Source organism: Camponotus floridanus, unplaced genomic scaffold (assembly GCF_003227725.1).
Source record: "Camponotus floridanus strain SB8 unplaced genomic scaffold, Cflo_v7.5 scaffold24, whole genome shotgun sequence".
In the NCBI taxonomy this organism is placed as follows: domain Eukaryota; kingdom Metazoa; phylum Arthropoda; class Insecta; order Hymenoptera; family Formicidae; genus Camponotus; species Camponotus floridanus.
Window position 1 is genome coordinate 3,494,523 of NW_020229370.1, and position 16,810 is coordinate 3,511,332.

Below are 16,810 nucleotides of genomic sequence, written 5' to 3' on the forward strand. Positions count from 1 at the left end.
ACATTTCTGCAATAAAGCCCTTTTCGAAATGCATGCGATTCAATTATATTTTAATGACAATACGCGGTATTAATAAACGAAAGGTACCATTATATTAATTTGCGCATCTCTGAATACACAGTTTCGTTGGAGAAAAGATCGGCATTGTTCATCTGCCATCGGTTTCCCGAGAAGAGTATTTTTCGCGTCTCGTCAGTGTCATTCTCGAGAGCGTTCCTTTCGCTCGATTACATCTCTTTAGCTCCGCGATGCAACGGCCGGTGTTTTTTAGAGTCGGGAAATTTTAATCTCGACTTTAAGTGCTCTCTCTCTCTCTTGCGCGCGGGCGCGGTGATATCGCGGTTATTCAATTTTGCGCGGCAACGAGATACGCGACCGAAAAGAAAACGAGTACCGCTACGACACGAGAGTTCCGAGTCGTTTTCCCCTCTGCGCGGTTCGCTAACTCCTTTCCCTCCTCTCCCCCCTTTCTATTCGACCCGCATCGCGCAGAAGGGGAAGAGACCTATCCTCGCGATAGGCGACCGCTGCTCTTGTGCCACCGCTTCTCTCGCGGCCGTCTCGCCTATAGCTTCCACTTCCTCGATCGTCCTTCGTGAGTACGCTGCAATTTTTCTCGGTTAGCGAGAAACGGCCAACTCGCGTCGGCCTCTCCGAGGCCGACGTGCGATTCGCGCTGTGAGAAAATCTCAACTACGCCTCGCGCGCTCCTTTTCCTCCGGTCCTCTCTCGCGCCGACTCTCTCGCCGGTTTACATAAATTGTTGTATAATCGATGTGGCAATATCAAATCCGACGTTTAAAAACGCTTCGAGCCAAAATATATACGAGTAAGTAGCGCAAAGGATGCGTCGATTCGTCGACACACGTTGTCCCTCGAACTCTCGGATCTCTTCTAATCTCATCCCAGCGAATCTCTTTGCGCGAGGATTCCGCGCAAGATTCTGTTTCATGGAAATTTTCGCGCACGTTTCTCATTCGCCGAGACAAAACGCATCTGCATAATTCGGCAGGCGAGTTTCTAGGAGCAGTTTGCGCAAAAGTTCGCAAACACGCTTACACATCTAAAAGTTATTATTTTAAATGCGCAACATGATTCTAAAAATTGATGTATTTATCGAATGTAAATTGTAAAAGTCAAAATCATCGTTTGATAAGGAGAGACTCGATTATTATTTGTTTGTATATGATTATCAATATATATCTATAGATGTATTATCGCTGTCGTACATTAACTTTTTATGTCTCATGAAACGCGATAGGATTTCCGAGTTAGTTTTTTTAAAAAAAGAATTTGAATAATGTTTATACGAGCTCGCGCACGATTCCTTGAAAGATTCTTGTTGTTTTTCAATACTTGTTGAAATAAGATAACGGCTGTCTTGACCAAAGAGCATCAAGAGTTTAAAATAGACGTTTGTCCCACAAGATTAGAAATATTTTCTACCTGCAGGGCTGGGAGAATAATAAGCTTGGTGTTGTTTTCGTTCTTCGGACTACGCGCGTTATAGCATTAAGCGTTTTAGAGACTTTGACGAGAAGAGAAGAGGAGGGGAGTCGTGTATTTTACAAAGGACGGACAAGGAAGAGAGCCGAACGTGCGGCACCGAGACCACTAGCCGAGGCTGAAAGGTGGGACGAGCTCGTCTAGAAAGGGAGAGAAGAGAGGAGGAATGATGCGCGGTGTGCAAGAGCGCAAAATGGAAACCCGCTCGGTACTCGTTTGCACGTAGCGGTATTCGCTCGTAGAACCGACTGCATGCGCAATGTCCGATGTTTTAAGTACGATTACGCGATGTTGGGAACCGTGTTAGACCGTCGACGTGGAATCATAATTCGATATTGATCCTGAATATTGGAAAGAATCGTCGAAAATGCCCTGGGTATATATAATCGAAAGGGAGAGAATGCCAGACAGAGAGAAATGCAAAACGTTTACGTGTAAAATTTTTTTCATCATTTTATTCCCGGAATAACTTTTCGTAAATTATTTCTGGCTATGCGAAGTAAAATATGTGTGTAAGATTTGTACAAAGTACGTACTCTATCGGCCAACCTGCTCTTCGTTTCCCAGATAGGTTTCGCGAATATGTTTCGCTTAACTTTTGACTTGGGTCGAGTGTATTTCAGCATATATTCTCTTGCTCCCCGTCCCTTATTTCGCGGAGTAAATCGAGGAGATAAAAAAATTTCTGTATTCTCGAGACTCGTGCACATACGCTGCAGTCTCGTATCAGCCAAAAGAGGAAACGGAAAAATACGAGCACGGAACATCTCTCTCTCTCTTTTCTTGTCGCCAAGTACTTGTAACCCTCTCGTACTTGCTCTCTCGAGTCTTGTCGAATCTCTCATTAAATTTTATTAGACCGAGGGACAAATTCGGATAATTATTCCAACGAATTCATTTGACGCGATTAACCTCGTAACTGCTGTTGTGGATTGAAAAATACTCCAATACAAGAGACACACGATAGAGAATACTACTGTGTATATAAAATGTTTTGAAAGATCTCTCGTCGGCGATTTAAAACTATTAAACGACTTAAAATTAAAGAAGAAATAAATTTGAGATTGAGATCAAAAATAAATTGTAATCGTAACGTAGGCGCGTAAAAAATTTCGCGTCATTAAATTTTTAAGTTATATAAAGTCTCTTTTGGAGACTGCCATTACGGCAGGATTACAGCGAGAGGAGAGTCTGGCCGCTTCTCGTGTAATTTACATCGAGCAGGGGTTATCGGCCGACTTTCTTTTATTTCGCGCTGCTATATCCGGTGACCCAGGTGATCCGCACACAGTTATCCCTCATACCATCGACTGTGTGTAGCGGTGTTTTAATCCCTCCGTTCGAGAATACCATCTCATGTACACTTGATGGCAACTACGATTTACAATTCGACAAATGAAATTAGATCGTTAAACGGCATTTCGTTTCCTCTCTCGTTCTCTCTCTTTCTCTCTTTTACTACTTGTAATACCAACTCTAGATGTAGATAGATGCGCGATAAAAGTAGCGCGACAAGTTGCAATCTTGTACATAATCTTGTACATAATCTTTCCATGGCACATAAATCAGAATATTATCGCCATTAAATTGAAAATGGTAAAAAGCTATCGTTCAAAGCTAAAAACGCGTTATTTAGTTTAATTTTCAAATTATTAATGCACTTTGAAAAATCACAAGGCTCGCAAACATTTTAAATGAACCTCGTTTAAAAAATTGGTCACGAAGAAATCAATTTAATGTTGATTATTTAAAAAAATAACAACATGGTAACAGCGTGTAAAATTTTTCCGAAATAGAAAAATCGATTTCTCGAAATACCTTAATTGAAAAGTATAGCTGTAACTGTAGAGGACAGTGCGCGAAATAAATAATCCAATATAAAACGAATCGCGCTTTATATTACGGTACGATCAAACTTCAAATAAACTGTACCGCGCTGCTAGCTATTTAATAATAAGCGTACCGAAATTAATTCGGGATGCTGGTAATTGTAATTCACACGGTGATCAATAACTCGGCGCGATAACTATTCGGAGGAGAACCGGATAAGCGCGAGAAATCGTGCGACGCGCACGCGACAAATATCATGTCCACAATCAAACGGAATATTTTATACAAGATGCGAGTACACGTACACACGATTGCACACTAATGAGAACGCAAATTATTACAACGCGAAACAAGGTCAATGGAAAGCTAAGCGCAATCGTTGCACCTGCTGAGAGTGACCTCGCGTTTATAAAGACAAAACGTGTATAGAAAATATATATTTCCGAATGAATTATAGCAATTGTTATTATAAATGTATAGTTATTTATTTTGTTTTATAATAGCGTTTAGGAAAAAAATAATTTTCTCGCGCGCGACAATTTCCGACGTTTGACATTCGCAGCCTCTTTTATCCGAAATCTCCGAGAGCGTAGCGGTCCAGCTTCTCCACCTAATGCTCCATGATCATGATGACATTAAGCACGCTCGCAAACACGTACGTGATGGCGCGGCGTGTAATTTACAACGTATCCCGTTGCGTTGCGCGAGCGCATTTTCAGCTTTAATCAAAAGAGCAGCGCGGTACGACGATAATGCGACAACGACGACAACGACGACAACGACGACATTTCCTGCGCACCGAAAAGTTCAACGGTGTTGGTTAACAAAGTGCACCCCCGCGCCATTTTTTACACCCACGTTTTCACGTACGCCCGCCACGTGGGTGTCATCGTCGACGCGGTGTCCTTTACGCAAACGCAATGCGTATCGCGTAACGTATTTCGCCGTCTTGCCCATTAAACGGAACGGCAAACCGCCCCCGCCCCACTACGTTTTAACCCGACTCTTTCATACCGTCCCCAGTCTGTCCACCCGCATCCATCCCTCGATACTCTTTTGTCCGACGACAACGTCATTTCCGGCCGGTCATTTCAGATTTACACATCGTCAAGAGTGTTATTTACTTTATTTTCTATACGTATACAAAATTCTTTTATTACAAAACATATTTATTAATACAATAATTATGTAGCGCACTCTTGTTAATTTAGGGATGCAAATAATCGCCATTAGTTTGCTCGTATTATTTTCCCGCTGTTATTCCTGTTAATGTCGCAAAATTTTATTTGAATAAAATCGGAGGAAATAAATTTTGCTCGCAATTAAATAAAAGAAAGTCGTCGAAACGCACATTTTTTGCGTACGGGCGACGGAGCGGATTTTTTTCACCGTACAAAACAGGAAGTCTCTTGAAAAAATAAACGCCTGCTTGGCGTGCGTTTAAAGATACATTATCCGTTTTCCTAAATGTTTAGCAAAGTTATTAATATCATCGTCCGTTTAATAAAACAATGTTGAGAATAAATCAAGCCTTGTATTTACAATAACTTTCTCATTTATCACAAAGATGCACATATGTTTATTCTCCAAATTTCTTTTATGTAAGAAATTCAATGAGTTTACCTAACGTTGCGTCGCAAAGAAACAAACTGTCGAGCGAAAGTGGTAACGCTTATCAGCGAATAATTTCGAGAGTCAGCCGGCGGAGGCGGTGCTCGCGAACGTGCCGTGTCAAAGATAAGCCCGCGCAATATGTAAGGTAGCTATTGAGGCATCGGCAGAGGTAATTTTCATGAAAATACGCGCGGAACCTCTTTGACCCTCCGAAACACGTGGAATACACTTTGAATGCACGCTCCGTTTCGGAGCAACAATCGAATACTGGAACACGGAATCGCTGGAGCGTCGACCACGCTAGATACCTCCTTCCTCCTCCTCTCTCTCTCTCTCTCTCTCTGTCTCTCTCTGTCTCTCTCTATTAATCTCTGGAACTCTCTCCGAAAGTCAATAAAACGGTCTTCGAGCGCGCCCTTTGAATTTTACACCCTATCCTTCTCGATCAGGTCCGATAAGCAAACCGTCGTCCCACGCTAAGCGATACGTCGTATACGATATCTGTAGGTACACACTTGAGACTTGCAATTATCGCAACGATAAAATGTTTGGAATGAATACTCTGTCGAGAGACTTTCAATTTTGCGAATCTCGGAGGGAGCGAAATCTAAAGAGAAGCGTATGCATTGAGTTTTACTCGGTACAATAAGTTCCGTCTATAGGAAAATGTCAATAATCACGATTTTCACCGTATGTACTTTTTCTTATACCGAGCGGGTCGACGTTTGCAGGTAGAAAAAATTCCATTCCATGGACATTGACCGGCGAAACGTGTGTAGATCCAACGATAAAATGAAGCGATGTAATAATACACGTAGAACGGAATATATCCCAACTATAGATTTATTCGTGCTAATTATTTATGCCTTTGTGTTTTCTGACAAGTAAATGAGGAGGAATGACATCCGCGAAATGACAGAGCCAGGGTCAATTTCTCCTTCGACCATGACAATCTCGCGAAAAAATGTCGATCGTGCGGCGTGGCACGTCCATTTAGATCCACGCATTCGGAGGTCTGGCTAATGTCGCAAACGAGGCGTCGATATGACGCGTGGCGTCTCGCTTCGTTTTAAAATAGAGAGGCTCTTTCAGTCGATCACGGTCCCCGCGCGCTACGGAACACGATCAATCTGACGGAGAAACGACTCGACGTTGCGTCTTCCGTTCGCGTCTCGACGCAAAGAGAGCGTAAAACTCTTGATACGAATTAATAAATCTATAAGCGCGCGTGCGAAATAAGAATTACATTTTCCCTCTCGGATCGCTCACTCGTCGCTCGGGGAAAAATCGCGTTGTATCTCTCTCGCGTACCGAAGGACGCGGCTTTAAGCGCCGTTGGGAGGAGGAGGAGGAGGGGGCGGAGGAGGAGGAGGAGGAGGCGATGGGGAGACGTGTGTCCGTAGTCCGTACATACGCGCTCACCGACGGTAGTAGGAAAAGAGACCGAAGCGTATAGATGGCCCCGTACGCGCGCTCCTAGTCGGCGACGAGGAGGGGAGCGGGGAGAGGCGGAGGGTCGGGGAACGGGCGGGCGGAGGAGTCGGGGGCCGAGGGGCCGGGGCGGAGGGGAAAACGACTCGGAACTCGTGTCGTAGCGGTACGACGCTCGGTCGGGTATCTCCGCGTCGTGGCCCACACGCTCGGCCGGTGTCGGCTGTCGGCTCGCATACGCTCGGTACGCTCGGTCGTCGTCAGTCGTCCTCGGGCTTCGTTTGCGCGCGGACGTCAGGTGGAACCGAGGGTGAGCGACGAGTCGTCGTAGTGTTCGGTAGCGCGTGTGCGCATCTATATATCCAAGACGAGATATATAGTCTCTCTCTGCGCGCGAGTACATCGAGTTTTTCCGACGTACACGGACACACACACACATATATATATATACATGTATCCATACGTATTGTATATGTGAATTCAAGTATAAAAGCGCGCGCGCGCGAGTGTTTTGTACGTACGCGCGGTTCACGTGTGGGAGCGCGGCTGATTAACGGTAGCGCGTCTGACGTTGTCGGTACACGGGGTGTGCATCGTATATATATATATCCAGTGACACATATATATAGAGAGGGATAATATATAAATATATACATACGCGTATATATAAATACATTGCTTACGTGAAGTGGACATTGCAATTCTTTGGTGAACTCGTGCGCTATCCGTACGAGTAGATACGAATCGAGTCCGTCGACGCGAGAAGAGATAACGGAGGAGAAGCGTGGTCCATAGCCATACGGCGGATCGAGAGAGGAATCCCGCGAGGAGCGCGCAGGAAAGAAGAACAAAGAACGTCGAACGTGCCACTGCCTGGCGGTGGCGGAAGCGCGGGGGCCTACGTGCGCGAGGACCGTCTTTCTACCGTTTCCCCCCGTCTCTCCCTGTAGAGAGCTCGATAACTCTCTCTCTATCTTGGGGAGACCGCTGACAACGTTCGTTTACTCTCACCGCGCTGCGACTTGGTGCTGCGAGCGACGAACAAGGGCTACGAGAGAGAGAGAGCGGCGACTCGGTTTTCGTGTCTTGAGGTAAAGTGATTTTCAATGATGTCATAAAACAAGGGGGAGAGAGAGAAAGAGAGAGAGAGCGCGCGCGATGTCAAGTTGAGCAACCTCCGGCCGCACGTACGCCACCGAGCGTCCTTCCCTCCCCTTCTCCCTTCGGCGCTTTAACTCTCCGTTACTCCCCCTTCGCGTCGGAGCGGAACCTAGCTAATGATCAACCGCGAGATATTACAGAGTTTTCGCGTATCGCGCACGACTTTACATTCACGAATAAAGAGGGATAATCATTTCCTACGGCTCTCTTCTCTCTCGTCCCATTATATCGAGTGGGCGCGAGTCGATCGTCCGATATATCGCGCGAGCGCAATTTGACGTGATTCGATTGCGCGATAACGATAATTGTTTCGATATCGAAACCAATTTTCCTCAGAGACTCGTGCCTCGCCGTATCTAATCGCTAGAGCGAGCCGCGCTTGACGTTGCTCGAATCGCGACAGCCGAGCCGAAGCGAACCACCTGATCGCGAGTGACAGCCCGGGGGGCGCGCGAGATTGGGGGGGAGCGGAAGAGGGAGATTCCGCGCCGCGGTCTCCTTCGAGGACGCCCGCGCGCGCGGTTTTTCCATCGACGAGATATCGCGCGGATATCACGGGCCTCGCTCGAGAATCTCTCCCGGGAATCGAAACGGAATAATTTCGACGCTCTCGTGGACTCTCGCAAAGATCCGCCCCGTGACGTCTTATGTCACGGTTGAAATGGCGATCCGATTCTTTTCTTCGATCGCGTAAGGAATCGTGTCTTTTTCCGAAATCACTCCGCCCAACGCGCTGATGTCGCAACATGTTTTGCCCTGACTCATTCCTTTGATAATAAGCGTAACTCGATGTCACGAGTTAACATGGCGAGAAGAAGCTTAATTCGCATTATTCGCGCGGAATTTTCGTCGCAACTGCAAACGTCTGCATCGCGATCTCGTCGCTAACGTATGTACGTTATTACGCGAATACGAGTCCCGGACTCGTACGGATCGACATGTATCGCTCTCTCGACGGCGGTTTTGGACCGCCATCCGCAATCCGACAAGGACGGCCGCGCGTGTCTGTCGATGAACAACGTAATCCCGGAAATAACGTCTGCCAAAGTTTTCGGCGAGAGAGACAGAGCGATGTTGTCGCGCCCGACAAAGCTGCAAATGTATCGCTATACGAATATCGATACGCGACAGAACGACGAAAAGATGGTCGCGCCCCGTCGAAAATTCCATCGCTCGCGATCGAAACGCGTGTAAAAATGTTTATTCGTTTCAACGGCAGTTAAAATTATGATTTATGAAGTGTTCGAGGGGGTTACATAAGTTACTTTGAAGATAATTTGAGAGCGCCTCGAGTGGTATTTTATGACGCGGGACTTTCGAGCGAAACTTTTACGACACTTTGTATGTGCGAACACTTTTAGTGTAGTTTTCATCGAAATTACGCTTTTATAGAGGGATTAGAAATAATCATTCGAATGGATTAAAAAAGCGGAGCGTTAGAATACTGGGAATTTGAGTAAATACCGGACCGGCAACAATAGATAATGGCTCGTAATGTTCTTTTCAATTTTGCGCGAGCTCGAAAAGCGCGGGCGTTCGTTAAAAACTTTGCGCTGTCGGAGCACAAGATGTTGTTGAAACGTTACCTAACCCGCCCTTTGCGCCGTCCGTCTTTCCTATAAAGAGAAAATCGATTCCTGCAAACTAACTTGTTTTAATTTCGCAATACAGACGAGACCGAGTTAGCTCGACGGCGACGAGTGATTTCGGTGGAATTTAACTCGCCGAGAGAGAGAGAGAGAGGGATTCGTGGCTCGTGACAAAGAGAGGGAAAACCTCAGGCAGCTTCGCTTCGCGTCACCTTTGACCTGCCGAGCGCGAAACACCGGACAAGATATCGTCACGATATTTAAACCCTACGGCGGTTTTTGCGCGGAAACTCGAATAAGGGCGCAGCAGATCGGTTCTTTGACAGTCGCGAGAAACTCCAATCCGCGCAGGTATTTATTTTACACCGTACGGTGTATATACGCGGAAAAGCTATTCTCTCGCGCGTTGTTGAAGTGTGTCGATTTACGATAAATCCGAAAACGCTCTGCAAACTCGACGCGACGTTCGTTCTTTTTGCTAGATTTTGTAAATATTTGACTCGCGCGCGAATATGGGTTAGTTATTCGTATGTCTGACGTGCGAAATATTTCACTCTTTACCGATTGTCGAGATAATTTCTAGACGATTTAAAAAAAAATGCAGGGGAGCGTTTCCGAAACGAAACGGTTTTTATTCGCCGTTTAATATCATCATCGTCGATTTAAACTTCTTTACGGATGAAAAGCTCTCTTACTCCTAGCTTTGCGTCGTTTCCATCTCCATCAACGTACGTTGGAAATCAATGTACTTGAAAAATGACGGGATTTGAAAATTATTAAAATTACAAGCTCGCGCTCGTGAATAAACATTTTTATAATATAAAAGTCAAATCTCTCTCCTACTCTTGATTTAATCAATTTCAATGCAAACAAGTTGCGAGGCAACCGTGTCGCTTTTTCTTTCGCCGACTCGATAAATATAAAAAAGGAGGATATATCATATAATATCGCTATCGGGCAGCCAGGCGTTCTTCAACTTCGCACGCACGCAATACGCGGCGTATCTAAATAGTCCGGCAGCCTTCGCGATTTATCACGTCCAATGGGGCTGCTTAGGGGAAAGAGGAATGGGAGGATGCCATTAAGTGGATTGCACAGCCCGCTATCGATTTTCGAGTTATCGCGTTTATGCCCACGGCCTGCGAGCCGCGCGATCTTTCGTAAATCCACATGCTCTCCTCTCTGGCGTTTGTCCCCGACAAGTCGCCGATAATAAGGTCGATCGGGGGGTACGAATCGCGAGCCTAAGATTCTTGGGTGCGAGGCGCGCGGGAAATATTTTCGCGCCTTATAAATCTTGGAAAAGTCATCGGGCGAAATATCTTTCTGAAATATGTGTGTCGCGCCGAGTATTGATTGCGAGAGTAGTCGTTGCCCCGGTATCTGTCGAGTGCTGCCAAGAATAACGAAGATAATTTATGGCCCTGTTAAAGTTGCATTTTCCCAGCACCGTACAATGTATTAAGAGCGGCGCCATAAGAAGGATGACTCTTAGAGTCATTTGGGGTTTAACAATGACCTGTAAAATTTCCGTTACTCCTTTGTCCGTTTTCCTCGAACGACATCTTTGAAAGTAGTAGTAGTTTTCCAAAAATTCCCGGTGGAGGGATTAACTTTCCCTCTCATTGTTTCGAGAATCAACTGGCGGTAAAACGTCCATTATCGAGAAGGAGACTCTCGGATAACGAGACCTGTTGGAGCGCGTGATTTATGATTTTATCGCGAAACACGCGACGCCCGCGCACGCGTGTCGATCCGCGAGGATCGCGGGGAAAGCGCGGCCGCGAGTCAAGGTATCCGATTATTATCGTGTTTGCTGCCCAAGTTAACCCCGCGCCACTCGGTACACAAGGCGTGGAGCTTATTCTCACCTTGCGTGAAATAGCGAGTAGCTGATCGTCGAGCATTACGAAAACATAAACACAGTCGGACATTTCTAATCCGGGAGTGGTCGAGTGACCCGAGGGCTCGTCGATTCCTAGCGTTTTATCGCAGCGATGGTCTCACTCGTGCGCCGCTTTGTCCTCGATGACACAAATAGACTGAGAAAAGCACGCGCGAATCGTATTAGAATATTTACAATCATAAATTTCTGTTTTATAATATTCATCATCATTAATAATATTAATATTATATAATTATTATATAAATTGTTTTTCGAAATAATGCTGTAGATATCGTGAAGCATTTTAAAGAATTGTCAGTTTAAACTGACATCTGGATTTTTTCTTTAACAATGTTGTGGATATTTTCTCTTTATCTGTGGACTTGTGTTTGAGAGTACCGCATTCTTCTCGGTGCTACGCGGCGTTATGTCCGCTTCACATCAAGGACGAAACGAACGTAACCACGCTTTCATATCCTTTATGGCTCTCGGGCAGTTAATGGTACAGTTGATTGGCTAAGCCTCGTCCGAATGCTGCTTTCCGATGAGGAGAGAAAAAATACTCGTGCAAAATTATTCTTTCAAACATATCCTCGGTAGATTTAAATTTAAAATTTTGCACCTCGATAAATAATATTCGATAGATCAATTTCATGGCAATTTTTAAGCGTAAAGAAATATCAAAGAATATAAAACGGAAGTTTGGAGAAGAAAATAACTGGGACGTAATGACATTCCGCGTGTTACGAAACGTGTCCCGATGCAACGGATACGTATTCGCATTACATTAGCGCGTCTTCCGTGCGTTCAATTTGCGTTGTTATATGTCTATCAATTACGCGGTGAAACTACGCGTATACTACAACCCGACGTCACCGTTAAGGACTCGAATCGCTATCGCGGCGACGACGTATCGCGATCTACGCCGAACGGTGCGCTTCGTTATCGATTCCCGATACTCATAATGTAATCGATGTCGTCGTCGACGATATTAACTCTTGGGAATGCTTTGTGCGCGAATGTCGCGAATTCCTAATTTTTCATCGAAAATCGGGCGACATGTTTTTCCCCCTTTATAAAGAGATTATCTCTCCTCGAGTATCGAAAATTTACATTTTAATATAAATATTACATTTTCAAATTCTTTTTCTTACAACGTAATAATCTTTCTTTTACGCGATACGCATAAATCGATGAAGGATCCTTCTCCTTCGGAGAATCGCGAGAATACTTTTTATGCCATTCCGTGTTCGATGGGAATGCGATAACGTTTCCTGTTATCGATACGTAAGCGCAGGAAATCGTCGACGGATAAAGGTAACATCGCGACGTACATGAGACATCGACATTCAAACTTTCCAGCGATTGTTGCGTCTTTGGCGACGGTGAATTTCGATTCGTCGCATCTCACGGAATTTATCCCGGAAACGACGACGTTAACGTTGCGCGACGTCGCATCTCCAGCAGCCCCTGTCGATATTATATTTTTTTTCCACCCTCGAACCTCCGGTGCTTCATCCGATAAAATCGTCGGTGGTAAACGCCGTCGAAAATAGCACAACATTGCGCGTTTCGCATTCCGACGCTCTTCCCACTCACACAGTGGTATATTAATTACATGGGCCGATGATACTTTGCGCTGCGCGCGATAATGTGTAGAATTCACCGAGGTGGAAAACTTTTTTTCGATATCGTCGGAACATCGGGGTCAGATTGTTCCCGGGGAGAATATTACATCACGCTGCTCCGCGCAGGGGATGAAAGAAGGCCTCTTTTTCGTTTGATTCAAAGCGACGCAACTTTTCCTAATCCAACTTTACGATTGCGCGCTCGATTATTCTCCTTCGATGTTAAATCATTGAAAAAAAAAAAAAAAAAATCTTCCTCGTGCGCGATTATGCGCGTCAACTCCCCCTCGTTTCATCGTTTCGATCTTGCTGCACGCGCGTCGCGATGAAACGGACACCCGCCTGTGTAAACGCACTTCCGGTGCTCGGGCTTGCGCGTGAGATATCGCCTTTATACGCATCGGCGAGCGCTCCCTCCTCCCTCGGTCGGTCTCCCTTTTAAAGTACCGTCTCGCTTTTACGTTATGCGTGCTCGCGTAATATAACTTGCTCTCGTGCAAGATCGAAGCGGGGCCTGGGGGACGCGACGGTGTCGTCTGGCGTCTTGCAATTTCGGGATAATTCGAGGTTCGACGCACACGTACACATCGTGTACGTTGTTCGCGTCCGCGGCCGGAATCCGAATTCGAAAATGGCATCCGGCATCGATCGGCCGCGCGACCGGTGTACACTATCGCCCGAAAGTTGAGACAACTTTGCAGGGGCGTAGCCACTGCGAGGTGAAATTATGCAAAGTGCAGCTGTTGGCGGGCGCGTTTTAACTTTTTCGCAGCGTGGAAAGACATCGGGAGAACCGGAAACGTACCGCGAATAATTTGGGCGGAAAAGCAGCGAGATAAACTTGCACAATGGACGCGAATGGACGGCGGCGTGACTCGACGGCTGAATTTTTAAATACGTGTAAAAAAATAATTATTCGCTAATTTATTTAACGTCGCGATAAAATATGTATATATTGTCATTTCTTAATATAAAAGTGCCATATATGATGGAATCAACGAGCAAAATTTTACACGTATTTATTTATTCCATATTTAATATTAATTGTACTTGTTCGCGAATGAAGCGGCGCAACGGCGTGACCGAACAGCGGCGTTGACGTTAAAAAAGTACCGCGCGGGTTGCCCGATTAATACGAAACACATGCATCCGTTCTCATTTGCGGTGCTCGCGTCCGGACACGATTCTCGAATGAAGGAACGCGCGGACACCGCTCGCTTCTCGTGTGAGTTAACCTTCGCAGGCTCTCTTGTCTCGCCCTCTTCTTCCCTCGACGCGGCCGAGGAAACGAAAACCCGTTAGAAATTGTTCGACGCCGCGCTCGCATGTCCAAGATGCCGACGACGAGCGTGCGCTTACATACAATGTTCCGCTATAGCTCTGTAGCTCTCCTCGAGCTCTGGCGAGGTAATTTTTTTTTACATCGACGAGAACGGCAATTTTTACAAAAAACTTGAAATTAACTAGAGAATTTAAGTTTCTATTCGCACATCCGGGCATTCTTTTCGTTACGGAAATCAACTTGAAATTAGCCAACGGATCTGCCATTAAGCGCCGAGCGGTACATTGTATATCTGTGTACACGTGTACATATACACAACACAATATCTGTGTACAGATAGAGAGAGAGAGAGAGAGAGAGCTCCCCTCTCACGACTCTTGCATCGCCCCGAGTTGCCCGGTCGGCAAACGCGATGAGAGAAGAACGGCGGTGGCGTGAAAGTAAAGAAAGTGGGCCGCTCAAAGTAGTCTTCAACCTAGAAGCGTTGCGGTTCTCTTCCTTCCGTTCGATGTCGTTCGCCGAAACAATTCGATAAGCCTTCATTCTTTATACATTTCTGCCTCGAGTTTATCGCGTTGCTCGACCGTTGGACATTTCCAAGTGATAATTAGTCGTACGACATCATTATCCCATTATATCATAATCTCATTATTCATTTTTTAATTACATTATTGTCGTTAATGTTATACTATTGTGAAAAGTTTGTGAATCGCGTCTTTTCGAGTATAATCGAGATTCTAATACACTTGTCAATGACATCGGGAAGCCTCTCCAAGTATATTAATAGCGCAAATCTATATAAAGATAACGACAGGCTTTTTTATTGTTCATCCTAACCTTCGGAATGAATAGGAATTTAATTGTTTAATAATTTTACTTTGGGCATAAATATGGGAAACAAGAATTTTCGAGAGTAATTTGTTACGGGAATTAAATACAGCGCGAAATTTTTATGGTAATTTTCGCGGAAATTAAACGGTCTGTATAACACGATTATGCAAGTTGAAAATTATCGCAATATTTTAGTCTCCCGGAAAATATGCGAAAAAAAAGAAGCGCAGTATTTCTCTTTCGCCATTCTCGAAAGAGAATGTAAAAAATTTATTTTTTCCAACTATCTCGTTTTACATCCGAAACAACGAATTCGCGCTGTTCGCAGTTGTTGGAAATAATTAATTCGAAACTCCCCGGTTCACATCGGAGCGTTCGCGTCTCCGAGTTCTGACGAAGCGTTCGCGCATAATTAAAGTCGTTTAAACGGTGCCCTCGTGCGCGACGCATTATGCGTCGAAGGGTCAAGTATAAAAGACGCGCATATGCATGTGCGACGCGGCGGCGGCGATGGCGGCTTAATCCTCCGATTCCGTTCGTATACGATAAAAGCGAGAAGGGGACCGTCGCCTCCGTACGTCGATCGCTCGTTCGCCCGTTCGGAGCGCCTCGCGAGAGGAAAAGACGCGATCGATCACTGGATTAGGAATTATTTATAGGCTGGCGTGCGCGCGCGCGCGCGCACCAGCCTGCGACGGAATTTTCGCAGCGTTTCATCGCGCGATTGTCACTTTTGCTAGAACGGGGGTGGGGAGAAGGAACGTCGATGACACTCGGAAACGCAAAATTAATCGTCGCAAATTTAAGAAAGTCTCGTTGTCCAAGCGATTGAGTTTGGAGCACGGCCAGTGTCTGCGAATCGCGCGCGCTCGAGATTATCGAGGGCATGAATTTCGCGTAATTTGCGGAAAATTGGATTTTGTCAAGGATTAGTTTCTTTGCGGAAATTAACACGACGAGGGAAATTTCCTTAAAAACCAGACGCTCGGCTATTAATTTGCGCTCGATTCTTTGCGCGTGTCGCTGATGGTAAACACATTTGTTTTGATTTCGAGCGCGTAAATATATCTTTGAGAGAGAGAGAGAGAGGGTGGGAGATGTGTCTCGCGCGATCTTTGCAAAACATCGCGTGATACTTGCAAAGTAGATTCGTAGCTTAATAGTTTGTACTCTAGGCGTCGAGTAATGGAGAGGCACGTTCCATTTAAACTTTAACGAAACTCGTGAGACGCATTTTTATTCCCGGGATCGAATGAATTTTTATGAGCTTGACGCTGACTTGTGATCGATATACATACGCTCGATCGTGGAGTAGCGCATTTTAATGGACGGATAGCGGACGTAGTCGATATAACTCTCCTCTCTTTTTTTTCTCTCTCTTTCTCTTTCTTTCTCAGAGAAGTACAAATACATTATAAATGATTTAAAATGTTCGCCAAAGAACGGAATACATTGAAACGAGAATCACATTGCAATCATCTTTTTTTCTTATTTATTTGACAAATCCTTTTCGTACTAATTTATGTGACTATAGTTTAATAATCGAGAACGTTGCGTCAAAATTGGGGCGATAAATTTGGAGATACTTGCGCGATATGTTACTCGTGATACAAGACACGAGGATACCGTTGATGAGAGAGACGAAAATATCTCCGCGTAACGTATAATCGCAAAACGTTTGGCAATCATTGTTTTGCGCTCGAGCGGAATCATTAACTTGTATTAGTTGGCACGGATCCACGAAACGAACGGATCGACTTGCCGATCTCTCGATATCTTAAAGTGCGAAAAATCACGATCCTCCTCCGATTCGTATCCGACGAAAAATACATACGACGGAGCTGTACATGCGATATTAATAACAGTGATCGTTCTTCCCGATGACATCATGACGGCTCGCGATTGACACTGAACTTACGGAGGCTGCGCTCGTTGCTCGTTTCCAATCAACAGCACGCGTTTTTTCTGCGTCGTGCTAAATTGTCAATATTATTCAAAGTCGAGTTTTCGTCACGTCCCGAGGGATAGTCTGGCAATAATAGCACCGTCATAC

At 45.3% G+C, this 16,810-nt stretch overlaps 1 protein-coding gene across 3 annotated transcripts in view; it reads left to right on the forward strand.

The window, feature by feature from the left end:
* Positions 1-16,810, forward strand: part of LOC105256581 — a 114,316-nt gene that overhangs the window by 74,029 nt on the left and 23,477 nt on the right. The window contains exon 1 of one of the 3 annotated variants that reach the window (XM_011266636.3): positions 6,534-7,472. The exons of the other annotated variants lie outside the window; for them this stretch is intronic. The gene's annotated coding sequence lies outside the window, so the exon portion shown is untranslated. Of the gene's footprint in view, positions 1-6,533; positions 7,473-16,810 lie in introns of those variants that run through there. 3 annotated transcript variants of the gene reach the window in all.